This window comes from Mytilus trossulus, chromosome 11 (assembly GCF_036588685.1).
Source record: "Mytilus trossulus isolate FHL-02 chromosome 11, PNRI_Mtr1.1.1.hap1, whole genome shotgun sequence".
Taxonomy (NCBI): Eukaryota; Metazoa; Mollusca; class Bivalvia; order Mytilida; family Mytilidae; genus Mytilus; species Mytilus trossulus.
Genome location: NC_086383.1, coordinates 62,354,194 through 62,367,449, shown reverse-complemented (window position 1 = coordinate 62,367,449; position 13,256 = coordinate 62,354,194). Strand labels below are relative to the sequence as shown.

Sequence of the window (13,256 nt, the reverse complement as noted above, 5' to 3'; positions counted from 1 at the left end):
TAAAATAAAATTATCCTTTACTTTTGTCATTGAATGACATTATGACATATTGATATATTAAATCCTGTTATCTTTAGATGTGTGAAATTTATATTAGTGTGACTAATTAAACAGAACAAAATTCTGTCATAAATATTTAGTCAATAAATATATATATCATGGTACTATACACATTATAATGAACCATCTGTTACACGTATGATCAGAAATTACATCATATTTTCTAATAAATATTTGTATCCTATTATTAGGCCATAAGGGAGCTACCATTTGATTTTTTAGGAAAGGGGGGGGGGGGTGTCATGTCATTGGGGCTGATGCCTTTCAGATAACAGAAGACTAGATCTAATACATTAATAATCAGGTATAACATCATGTTTTCTAATAAATATTTGTATCCTATTATTAGGCCATAAGGGAGCTACCAATTGATTTTTAGGAAAAGGCGGGGGGGGGGGGGTGTCATGTCATAAGGGCTGATGCCATTCAAATAACAGAAGACTACATCTAATACATAATCAATCAGACAGTTATAACATCATGTTTTCTAATAAATATTTGTATCCTATTATTAGGCCATAAGGGAGCTACCATTTGATTTTTAGGAAAGGGGGGGGTGTCATGTCATTGGGGCTGATGCCTTTCAGATACAGAAGACTAGATCTAATACATTATTAATCAGTTAAAACATCATGTTTTCTAATAAATATTTGTATCCTAATAATTGGCCAAAAGGGAGCTACCATTTGATTTTTAGAAAAAAAGGGGGGGGGGATCATTTGGACTGATGCCTTTCAGATAACAGAAGACTTTATATAGATCTATTACATAATCAATCAGTTATAACATCGTGTTTTCTAATAAATATTTGTATCCTATTATTAGGCCATAAGGGAGCTACCATTTGATTTTTAGGAAAAGGGGGGGGGGGGTATCATATCATTGGGGCTGACACCATTCAAATAACAGAAGACTACATCTAATACATTATTAATCAGTAATGACATCATGTTTTCTAATAAATATTTGTATCCTATTATTAGGCCATAAGGAAGCTACCATTTGATTTTTAGGAAAGGGGGAGGGGGGGTGTCATGTCATTGGGGCTGATGCCTTTCAGATAACAGAAGACTAGATCTTATACATTATTAATCAGTTATGACATCATGTTTTCTAATAAATAATTGTATCCTATTATTAGGCCATAAGGGAGCCACCATTTGATTTTTAGGAAAAGGGGGGGGGGGGGGTGTCATGTCATTGGGGCTGATGCCTTTCAGATAACAGAAGACTATGTTGATGTACATTTAATGCATAATCATTCTTAATCTGATCAATACGATCACATACCTAATCAATTATTTGTGTCATTAATATTTATTAATCATAAGTATTTTCAAGCCTCAAAACCCACTTTGCCTAATCATGGAAGTTAATATAGTACATGTGCTGTAAATGAACTCTTAATTTGGCATGAAAATTAGAAATATCATAGGAAACATGTGTACTATATGTTACAAGCTGATTGGACTTCAACTTCTTCACGAACTACCTTGACAGAAGGACAAACAATACAACAGACGAACAAACAGACACACAGACCAGAAAACATAATACCCATAAATGGGGAATATATATAAATATAATGTTATGAATTTCCCACCGATCAGTCAGAGAAAAATAAAATGAATAAAGTACATCTTCTTCCATCATCTGTATTTATATATATTATATACTTTAAGTTCAGAAAATGTTGCAATGTTTTCATTATTGCGAAAAATGACACAGGGTTATAATAGCAATAATTTAAACTCACATTTTTAAATTTTGTATAGAAATTAAACAGGATTTTTCTTAATATTGAAAAAATTAAAATAGCATTTATTAATCTAAAACCACAAAATCACAAAAATAAATGAACACAATAATTTCTGAATTTATAGTATATAAAACTTACAAAATGGTCAGATCAATATCATGTTATCAGCTACAGCACAGGTACAGGTGAAAATTTAAAAATAAAAGTTCAAAAATTGTTTTGATCGTGACTTGAGGCAAGACAAATTTAGAAGATTAGTTATAACCGTATATCCAACCTGGTGTAATAAAAACATTCAACAAAATAATACAATCTGTTTAAATCCCACTTTTGTTATATTCAAGATGAAAACTTGTAACCATACAATTGTCTATTGATAAGATAGTAGTTGTAATACATTGAATTTCTATATATACTATTTCTTTTGAGAAATTTAAATAACTTTCTTTAAAGATTGAAAACATTATTTTGTAATGTATATTGTTTACTGATATTATGTGTTCAGAATAATTTGTTGAACTCCTGGCTGTTTATATTACTTTTTAACTTATTAAATGCTTGCATATATTGTTGAGTGAGAAAAGAAATGCACAGAAATCATGAACATATCTAATGTTAACTGTTATGCTTCATTCACATGTACATTTATAATTAATTCAAATTGAATGTGAATCAAAAATATAATTCGCTAATCGCGTTCACACACTCTTCATTTTTTAATTCTCATTGATTCAAATTGGCTAATTTGAATTATCCAATTCGCATTAGAAATATGTTTTTGTTAATAAGAATTAAAAGTTAACGTCGTTACGGACAGTAAACCAAATTTGTTGCGATTGCATTAAAATTAGAATTAGAATTGACGTCAGGACATAAAATGCTTCGAATGCGAATTAAACTAATTCGAACTTAAGTTATTGCAAATGGAATTCGAATGATGTGTGAACTCAGCATTATAATACCTCAGTTTAGCCTTATTCATGACACACATACATAAATGCAATTGACAAAACCAAAATCAATGGGGGTTTATAATATTGTAATACTGCACAGCCTTCAACAATGACCAAAACATTTATATTAGAGAGATATAATAAAATTGAGAATGGAAAACAGAAATGTATCACAGAGACAACAACCCGATCATAGAAAAAACTACAGCAGAAGGTCACCAACAGGTCTTCAATGTAGCTAGAAATTCCAGCACCCAGAGGCGTCCTTCAGCTGACCCCTACACAAATATATACCAGTTCAGTGATAATGAACACCATACTAATTTCCAAATTGTACACAAAAAACTAAAATTAAAATAATACAAGACTAACAAAGAACAGAGGCTCCTGACTTGGGACAGGCGCAAAAATGCGGCGGGGTTAAACATGTTTATGAGATCTCAACCCTCCCCCTAAACCTCTAACCAATGTAGAAATGTAAAGGCATAACAATACGTACATTTAAAATTCAATTCTAGAGAAGTCTGAGTCTGATGTCAGAAGATGTAACCAAAGAAAATAAACAAAATGACAATTATACATAAATAACAACAGACTACTAGCAGTTAACTGACATGCCAGCTCCAGACTTCAATTAAACTGAACTTTCTTTTATCATTAATTTGAAGTAATGTCCCTCTAGGGATTAAATGGTTCAAATAGAAACATAAACAGACCATTAAACTTTCTCTGTTGTTCATGGTGGTCATTTCTAATTTTTTTTAAATTTTGTTTCAACATTGTTATAATCTTCTTGTAAATTGTTGTGTATATCTTTTTTCAAATTTAAATTTATTTTGATCCAGTATTTATAAACCCTGTAGCATTTAAAGATCGTTTAATAGAATATAATCACTAAATGATTTAAACTAAATAGAGGTGAATTTAGAGTAGGGGGAGACAGGTGTTTATATCTCCTTTTAGAGCTACATTTATAGTTATATATTGCAGACATTTTGTCTGTTTAAGGTAGCACAATACAAAGATTTTTTTACTTCCAATCACCAACCTTTGAAATGCTGTAACTTTCTTATTAATGCTTAGAAAATAATAAAAGAGGTATATAAAAATAGATTAAAGATTAGTCTTTTAAATGAATGCAATAATTTTATTATGCAATCTTTACGTAATTAATTATTACGTAATTAGTGGCAAAATCTAGGTAAGTTCACTTGAATGAATTTAGCTCTTTCATCTCTTTTACTATACAGAAAATGTTATTGAAATCTTATTCAACACATCATGGGCTTCAAAAGGGTGTCTCAGATTTTCTCTATGGTATTCCATTCTCTCATAAATCTCTAGTTAGTGTTAACATCCTAACCACATAAAAGAAGATAAGGTGTAATCAGGTGTAAAATTTGTTCTATACATTCTATTTGAAACCTGAGACACCCTTTTGTAGGTAATGGCCATAGGAACAACATATAATAAAATCAACCCTCTAGGGATACTTATGTAGAAGCTAATTTCATTTGAAAGTGGAAATTTGGTGAAAAATATTTTAGACACAGTTAAAATTATAATTAGTTACATAATTGTTGCATAATACTAACATTGTTTTAATTTGAAAGAGTAATCTGTTAGCTATCCAAAACTACCACTTTTATAAATTTTCAAGCATTATTAAGAAAGTTACAGCATTTTTAAACTTGGGAGTTGGAGTTATAAAATCTTTGTATTGTGCTACCTTAACACAAACATTTTGGGGTTTTGGGTTCCCCAGGATCAGTTGAAACCCTGCAAAAACCATCTTCATTACAATTAAACCTAAAGCATATTAGTGCCAAAATAGGATCAGGAAGAGAAGAATAACTTTATAAATTGTGATTAAGGAAGCTTTAATAATCATTGGTAAGCATACCACATATATATTATATATCTATATTAAAGTTATTATTCTTAAAAAAAATGTTAAACAAGAATGTGTCCATAGTACACGGATGCCCCACTCACACTTTCATTTTCTATGTTCAGTAGACCGTGAAATTAGGGTCAAAACTTTAATTTTGAATTAAAATTAGAAAGATCATATCATAGGAAACATGTGTACTAAGTTTCAAGTTGATTGGACTTTAACTGCATCAAAAACTACCTTGACCAAAAACTTGAACCTGAACTTCACACTATCATTTTCTATATATGTTTAGTGGACCATAAAATTGGGGTCAAAACTATAATTCGGCATTAAAATTAGAAAGATCATATTATCATGGGGAACATGTGTATTAAGTTTCAAGCTGATTGGACTTCAACTTCTTTAAAAACTACCTTGACCAAAAACTTTAACCTGAAGCGAACAGACGCACGGACGCACAGATGGACGAACGGAGGCACAGACCAGAAAACATAATGCCCCTTATATCGTAGGTTGGGCATAAAAAGATAAATAATGTCAATTATCAATTTCAAGTTAATATTACATTCAAACAATGAATAAAAAAAAATTATAAATAACTATCCATTGAAACATCCATTTCTATTTGTTGGATGTGTTTGAACTTTTAATTTTGCCATTTGATTCATGGACTTTCCTTTTTGAATTTTCCTAGGAGTTCAGTATTTTTAGGTTTTTCCTTTTTTCAGTGACAGGTCCAGATATTTTCATAAGAGGGGGCCCACTGACTGCCTATAAGAGGGGGCCTGCTCCAGACATGCTCCAGTGATTCCCTATATAATAATCCAAATATTTCCTTCAAAAGGGGGTCCAGGCCCCCTGAAATACCCTCTTAATCTGCCTCTGCATTTCATTTGGATTTTGGTGGATAGTTGTCTAATTGGCAATCATATCACATCCCCTTATCTTTATATATAACTAAGATAGTGGAAGAATATATATTTATATATATAAACATGTCAGATAAATGAAGCTATTTTATTCCTTTTACATTGTACATTGTACATGTACTTTATATACATGATATATATATATATACATAAAGTACATGTAAATGTAATCTAACAGTTTCAAATCATTAATTTCTTCAATAATGCAAAAAAATCACATGGCAAAACAAAATTACATACCAAAAATGTGTTGCAACAAAATTCCGCATTTGTCACATGTTTGTTTTATCCAATGTGATTCTAAGGGCAATGCATTCATACGTGTTTACATGTATTTAACCATGAATTAATCCTATCTTAATAAGATTTTTCTTATATACGACATCTAAAAAAGAAAAATACTTTCTAGATAACCTTCACACAAATAAGTTGACTTCCTTTGATTTTGCCGATAAAAGTAATTGAGAAAAATTACTGATATGATTTAATGAAAGAGTCCCTTAAAGATTTAGAGATAAAAATTAATGAATTTTGTATTGAATATGGATAGAATGGCATAAAAGCTTTAAGAGGCCACAATCATGAATATTGAACGACAGGATATATGTTTATTGAGTTTTCGATTAATTAGCCATGTTCAGCTGAAGGAAACTAGATGATTTTCTACAAATGTGGGGTCACACTTAGGTCAAATATGTCAGGGTTACATGTACATAAATCCTAAAATATATCTAATAAAATTAAGGTGGTACCTAACACTACAGGGAGATAACTCTGTAAAGTCAGCTAAACGTTTTAATTACATTGTGTTGTAAAGGGAATATAAAGTTTTTCAATGATCAAAATTAGCGTTTGTCAAACTGCTATATAACCAGTGTAATTTTTCTGATAAAATGGTAGGTTCAAAAATTTTTGATTTTTTATATTTTTGTCAAAGGGTTAAAGCTGTAAATACATTGTCAAAAATTTATGAAAATTAAACGAGCCAAATTAATTTTAGTGAAACCTTAAGAATGGAAATAGCAAATGTGTCAAAGATATAACAACCAGACCACAGAGCAGAAAATGGTCAAGACAACCAATGTGTCTTCAAAACAGCGAGAAAATCAACAGATGCTTCCTCCAGCTGACCCTCAAACAAAAATATGCACTAATTCAGTGATAATGAACATCATACAAAACTCTGAAATATATAAATGAAACAAAATTAAAAATTATACAAGACGAATAAAGACCAAAGGCTCCTGACTTGGGACTGTCAAAAAAACGCTGCTAGGTTAAACTTTTTTTTTAGATCTCAACCCTCCCCCTATATATAACTCTAGCCTCTATAGCTGACACTTTATAAATTCTTGTGCTGCACAGGGTTCTCACTAAGGATTTTTGAAGTCGAATCCAGGGACTTGTCATTTTTTGCCATGGTGAGTCCAACAACAACAACAAGATATTTTCATTGCAATAAAATTTATCATTTTAGTTTCCATGACCTTATAAACCAATGAAATGATTAAATTTACATTACTTTTAAAATTTTGCTATTAATGATGATATTTGTGTTTAACTGTGTTTACTTCATACAAAATATTTTAATCTTATATATACTCGTGCAGATGCACCTTCGGACTCACCAGTTTTGAAAGTGATGAGTCCAGACAGATATTCATGAGTCCAGGACTCATTGACACTCCTTAGTGAGTAATCTTGGTCAGTTGACACAGATATATCTTTTCCATGTATGTAATTTTGATAGTGAAATGCAAATGCTGATACAATGTTTTGATATATGGCAATAATGTAAACCAAAAAAATTTCAGTACCAACTTATTTTCACAACTTTCACAAGTAGAAAAATAACGTGAATATTAATAGTTGCAATTATGTGAAACTGGGATCTTTCCCTGTTTAACTTGATTAGGTTAATTTGCAATTAGTGTTCAAATTTTTATCTTGTGCCTTTAACAAATGTGTTATGGTCATAAAAATAGCCATACATGGTAAAAATAGTAATTTCTTTAGTTGACCAGTTACTAGCTAAATTTTGCATGTACTATTTTTAGAACTATTCTTCTGTTTGCTTTCAAATCAAAATCTCAGATATATACATGTGTAAAATCTATAGTTTATAAACCAGAGACTCCAGGAAACATTCCTTCAATGTTTGGTTCAAATCAGTAGTTTTAAAAGAGATTTGTTCTAAGTGAAGTACAAATAATGCTCTGGACAACCTGGAAAATGAGTTCAACACCTAATTTTCTAAGAAACAGCATTTCTAAATCTTAAAATTTTCATATCAATGAGGTAGGGATAGGACCTTTATCAGGACTCCCAGAGCAGTGTTTTTAAGATTGGGTAAGATTGGTATTTCGGGATGTCTGGATTTAAATTTATTTCTAAAGTTCAATCAGGACCTCAGGATTTAAGGATCAGGACACAACCTACCTCCACCCCCAATCAATCAAATTTTTAAATTTAAAAAAAAAATCAAGTTGATGATATTTTCAATTCACAAAATTTCTCAATTAATTACCATATAGGACACAATTTCATGGCACACTTTTTTGGCTTACATGTACTCTACATTCATGACATTGTAAATGTTTAACATTTCTACTTCAAAAATTTATGTTCCTAATATCTGAATTCCACCTACTCTATCATGGATACAAGACTGTCTTACAATGTCAAATCTACATGAAAACAGTAAACAAACTCTCAAATCAAAAAGAAAACAATCTTTACCTCATAGAAATCCAGATTTGTAATTACAAGTCCACAATGTTAACCATTTGAGATAACCCTACACTTACAATGACTATGAAAGCCCTCCAGTTTCCTGTGTAGTGATGAAAAACATCCATTTATTGATTGAAGGGAATACATTACCTTTCTGTGTGATTGGCAGAAACTAACACCATGTATTGATTTCCCATTCATTCTGTAATAAACAGCTGCTCAGAGAGATACTGTTATGGAAGGGGAGATAATTCAAATTTTTCATCACTTATATTCCAGCTCAAGGGAGATCATCCAACTGAATTTCGGAATTTCTGTTGTTACGATTATATATTTTAATTCATTCTGTATAATAAACAGCCGCTCACAGAGATACTGTTGTGGAAGGGGAGATAATTCAATATTTTCATCACTAATATCCCAGCTCAAGGGACATACTTCAACTGAATTAGGATTTCTGTGGTTTAAGTTGAGTTAAAAATAAATCTATTAAAAATATTTCATTTTGTAATAAACAGTTACACAGAGAAGGTGATATAAATTATAAGTCAATTTTTTTATACAGATACAGATAAAAGAACTGAATTTGAAAGTTTCTGTGGTTAAGTTAAGTTAAAAATAAATCTAAAATTATTTCATTCTGTAATAAACTGCTACACAGAGATACATATACTGTTGTGGAAGGGAATATAATTCAAATTTTCATCATTTATATTCCAGCTCAAGGGAGATAATTGAACTGAATTTGGAAGTTTCTGTTTTTTAGTTAAGTTAAAAGAAAATATAATTACAAAAATATTTCATTCTGTATAAAACAGCTACACAGGACAGAGATACTGTTGTTGAAGGGGATATAAATTATAAGCATGATATCAGATAAGTCAAAATTTTGATTAGTAATATTTTAGTTCATGGAGATAATTGAACTGAATTTGGAAGTTTCTGTGATTTAGTTAAGTTAACAATAAATCTTTAAAATATTTCATTCTGTAATCAACAGCTGTGAACACTAAGAAATATACTGCTGTGAAAAGGGATATAAATTATAAGTCAAATTTTTTATCACTAATATTTAAGTTCAAGGGACATACTTCAACTAAATTAGGATTTCTGTGGTTTAGTTTAGTTAAAAATAAATCTAAAAATATTTCAATCTGTAATAAACAGCTGCACATGAGATACTGTTGTGATAGAGGAGATAAGTAAAAATTTCCAAATCAAGGGAGATAATTCAACTGAATTTTCGATTTCTATGGTTAAGAATATTACTTTCCATTCATTTCAGAATAAGCAGCTTCACAAAGATAAATTGTTGATAACCAGAAAGATCATTCAAATTATTCAAATTATATCAATATTCAGCTACTGTGGATTCATTTATTTTCGTGGGTATCAATTTTCGTGGATTGCTAAAAGCTTGCAAATTCGTGGATATTTGATTTCATGGTTTTCCCAATATCTGTGTACACTAGTTATTGAAACTATGTTGTTCGTTGAACATTTGAATTAGTGGTTCACCTTTACCCATGAAATCCACAAAATTTGGTACCCAAGAATAATAATGATCCACAGTATTAGGAGATGATTTAGGGAAACTTACTTAATCCTTTTAACATGTTTAAATGTGCTAAATAGAAATTTATACATCAAATCAAATAATGGGTACTTTAATAATAACAAAATTTCATTCTAAATTTTTGGTGACAGCCTCAAACTTTGGACAAAAACATGTACACTAGTACAAAAAAATATATATAACTGCAATCATGATTTAAGTATAACAGAGAATGAAAATTTGGAATGTGTCAAAGAGGCAACCTGAGACTACCAAAGAGTAAAAAACAACCGAATGCCACCAATGGGTCTTCAACACAGCCAGAAAATCCCACACTACAGCTCACCCTTAAATAATGTATACTAGTTTTTATATGCCACCAAATTATATCTGAGTTCATTATAAATAAATAAACAAATTTTTCCAACTGTAATCATGGTAATATATGGGACATAACTCTTCAAAAGTAAAAAACACCACCCAAATTCAAACGTGACCTGTGTTTTGTAGAAATTAGCATTGCGTTTTAGCTTCATAAAATTTGGTTACGGCAACATAAAGTTAGAGTATGGAAACAAATTTCGGGAAGAACATTGTAGTTATTGTACTATTTATTGCAGGAGCCAGAGGAGGTGTGCTGTAAATTAAAATGGCTGAAAAAAACTAACAAAACATTACTAGCAGTGGCTGATTCAGAGGGGGATCCAGGGTTGAACCCCCCTTTTTTTGCATGATCAATGCATTTGAATGGGCACATATCGTTAGAAACACCCTTTGGGTAATGGCTGGATCCGCCCCAGAAATAGAGTCACATACTATGGGTGTTCATAATTATTTTTGGGTAACCAGTTTTCATGGATTTTCAGAGAATAAGCTAAGTGAACCAAGATAAATAATGCTGTTTTTGTCTGCATCATTGCACAATTGGTGAAACATCAATTGCAACAATTGTGTTGGAAATTGAAATTGAATTAAATACATTCTGACATGACATTTGTACTTTATTTGGCCTTTTAACATTTTTTTATTAGAGCGTCACTGATGAGTCTTTTGTAGGCGAAATGCACTTCTGGCTTAAATATTAAATTTCTATCCTGGTATCTATGATGAGTTTATTTGTAAAGTGAACTCCATATCAAGGAGACAAGTTTAATTAATAAAATTCATAATAGAAATTTCACTTTGTTTTGGTTTTTAAAATCCTGAACAGTTCTGAGTCCTGACAATTCTCATTTTTTTTGTTATTGAATTCGTTTATCCAAATATCATGAATATATGTTTTTTAATTTCAAGTCGGGTAAATAAAGATATTTACAATGACTAATCTTCCTCAAGGCCCTCATAACATTACAAATTACAACAAAAAACAGATGTTTACACATATATATCTAATAAATGATTCTATCTATGGTTCAATATGCTTTTATATTTAAAAATATAAAGCAGTTTAAAAAAGGGTGAAATGGTGTTTTTTTAGTAGTGTACATGCCATAGTGCATGTAGTGTATGCATGGTTTATGCACATGTATATATGTCAGGTGGCATGGCACATTGATAATAAAAAAAATAAGAAAAATAGTAAAATCAGTAAAAGGAAATGGAAATAGAAAATAGGCACTGGCTATGGTTACATGGAAATGTAACAATAATAAAAATATTATAGTTACATTGGAGACTGAATGCTGGAACATGGTTGGATAAGGACCTGATTAATTATGAATGTAACAATAATTATTGAGGCTAAGGTTACATTACGTTATTGTTACATGAACAACAGCAAAATATGGTACTATGGGACTAGCATTGACTAGTAATATTATAAGTACTAAATAATAAAAGTTGAAGACATTTATTTTATATTTTCAATACATACAATTACATGTTTAACATACAATTTCTTTAATCTTTTATTTAATACAATATCAGTCAATATGACCGTTTCTATATCCAGTAAGTGTTTTTGGAGCATGTTTAAGTCAGAAACATTTTTGATGAAACCACTCCAAGCAGCAATGGCAATCACACACCACATTTACGAATCTGTGTCCATAAAATTTCAGTAAACTACATGTACATGATGTATCTTGACTCTTCACTCTTGAAGAAAGACCAAAACTTGAAAACAGATACAATTCCCCCCCTTTTTTTTTGGCTAATAGAACAAGAAAACGTTAGCAAAGAGAAATGTTTATTAACAGATTTCAATATCTAATTTTAATGTATTAAAGTGTAATGCGGATATAGTGTTTATATTATGTTTTCATAATTTGCCACGGCACAGGTTGGTGTAGTCCAAATAATTATGACATCTTGAAAGGCTATTATATTATTTCTTTTCTTTGACGCCTACCATCGATGTCAAAGCAAAAATTCTAAAATAGCCTTCAAAGACGTCATAATCATACCTGCCAACTTTTCAAAATGCCCAGGGGGGTTTTGCATGCAAGATGGCTGTCATTATTGTCATAGTCCTAAAAAACCTTCAAGGGGGCCTTTAAATACATTTTAATGTTTTTTTTTTTGGCTTCTTCATACTTTTATGGGGGTCTCATTGGGGGGTTCTGATCCCAGATCCCGCTTACTGTTTTGTCAGATTCCCATATCTCGCTTACACTATATATATATGTAAGCAATTCTCATTTTTTTGTCATTTCCCAGGTACCACAAGACCTCATTTCCTGTTTTCACGACACAATAGTTTAACTTTCACGCTTACAAAAAATTGGCAATCCTGTGTCACGCTTAGACCCCAATGAGATCAACTTTTATAAGCCTAACGTCACTAAAAAATAATTGTTTTGTGTAAAATTGTGGACAAAATTGCTCTTTCTAAATTTTAATTTGGGAGTCTCCATGGGGGAAATACCCCTCAAATAGTGATAGTTGGTAGGTATGCATAATTATTTGGACAAGGGTTGATGTTGCTGGAGATGAGTTTCAACAGCTACACAAACGGCAAAGTAATGTTGACCTAAAAATGACTGAACGAAATATGGGGGGGGGAGTATGGAAACAAGCAAATCAATATTGCAACTTCTTACCAGATGACTGTCACATATATACTTCAGAATATTAAACGCACACAAAAATACAAATTCTCATCGATTTCAATAAGTCTTTTCTAATAGTCTACACAAAGTCGCAATAGAAAAGATATGTTTCCGGATTTTAACGGTGATTAGGTCTACATAGTTGCTCAAACTATACCCTCTGGGTAGTGGTCCAAAATTAATGGAGGAATATACAAGAAACTGAACTGAACTGATTACCCTTGATATATAAGATTCAGTATCTAGACAACGTCAAGGGATGTCATTGACATTGGGTACTTTTTTTAGAGACGGGGAATTATTACATCTATAAATTAGTC

General features: G+C 30.9%; 1 protein-coding gene across 3 annotated transcripts in view; it reads right to left on the bottom strand.

The window, feature by feature from the left end:
- LOC134691390 (solute carrier family 12 member 8-like) overlaps positions 1–13,031 on the bottom strand; it is a 35,068-nt gene extending 22,037 nt beyond the window's left edge. The window contains exon 1 of one of the 3 annotated variants that reach the window (XM_063551910.1): positions 12,928–13,031. The gene's annotated coding sequence lies outside the window, so the exon portion shown is untranslated. Of the gene's footprint in view, positions 1–1,957; positions 1,996–8,337; positions 8,435–12,927 lie in introns of those variants that run through there. The other 2 variants (XM_063551913.1, XM_063551912.1) reach the window with 2 other exon arrangements.
- Positions 13,032–13,256: the final 225 nt, after the last annotated feature.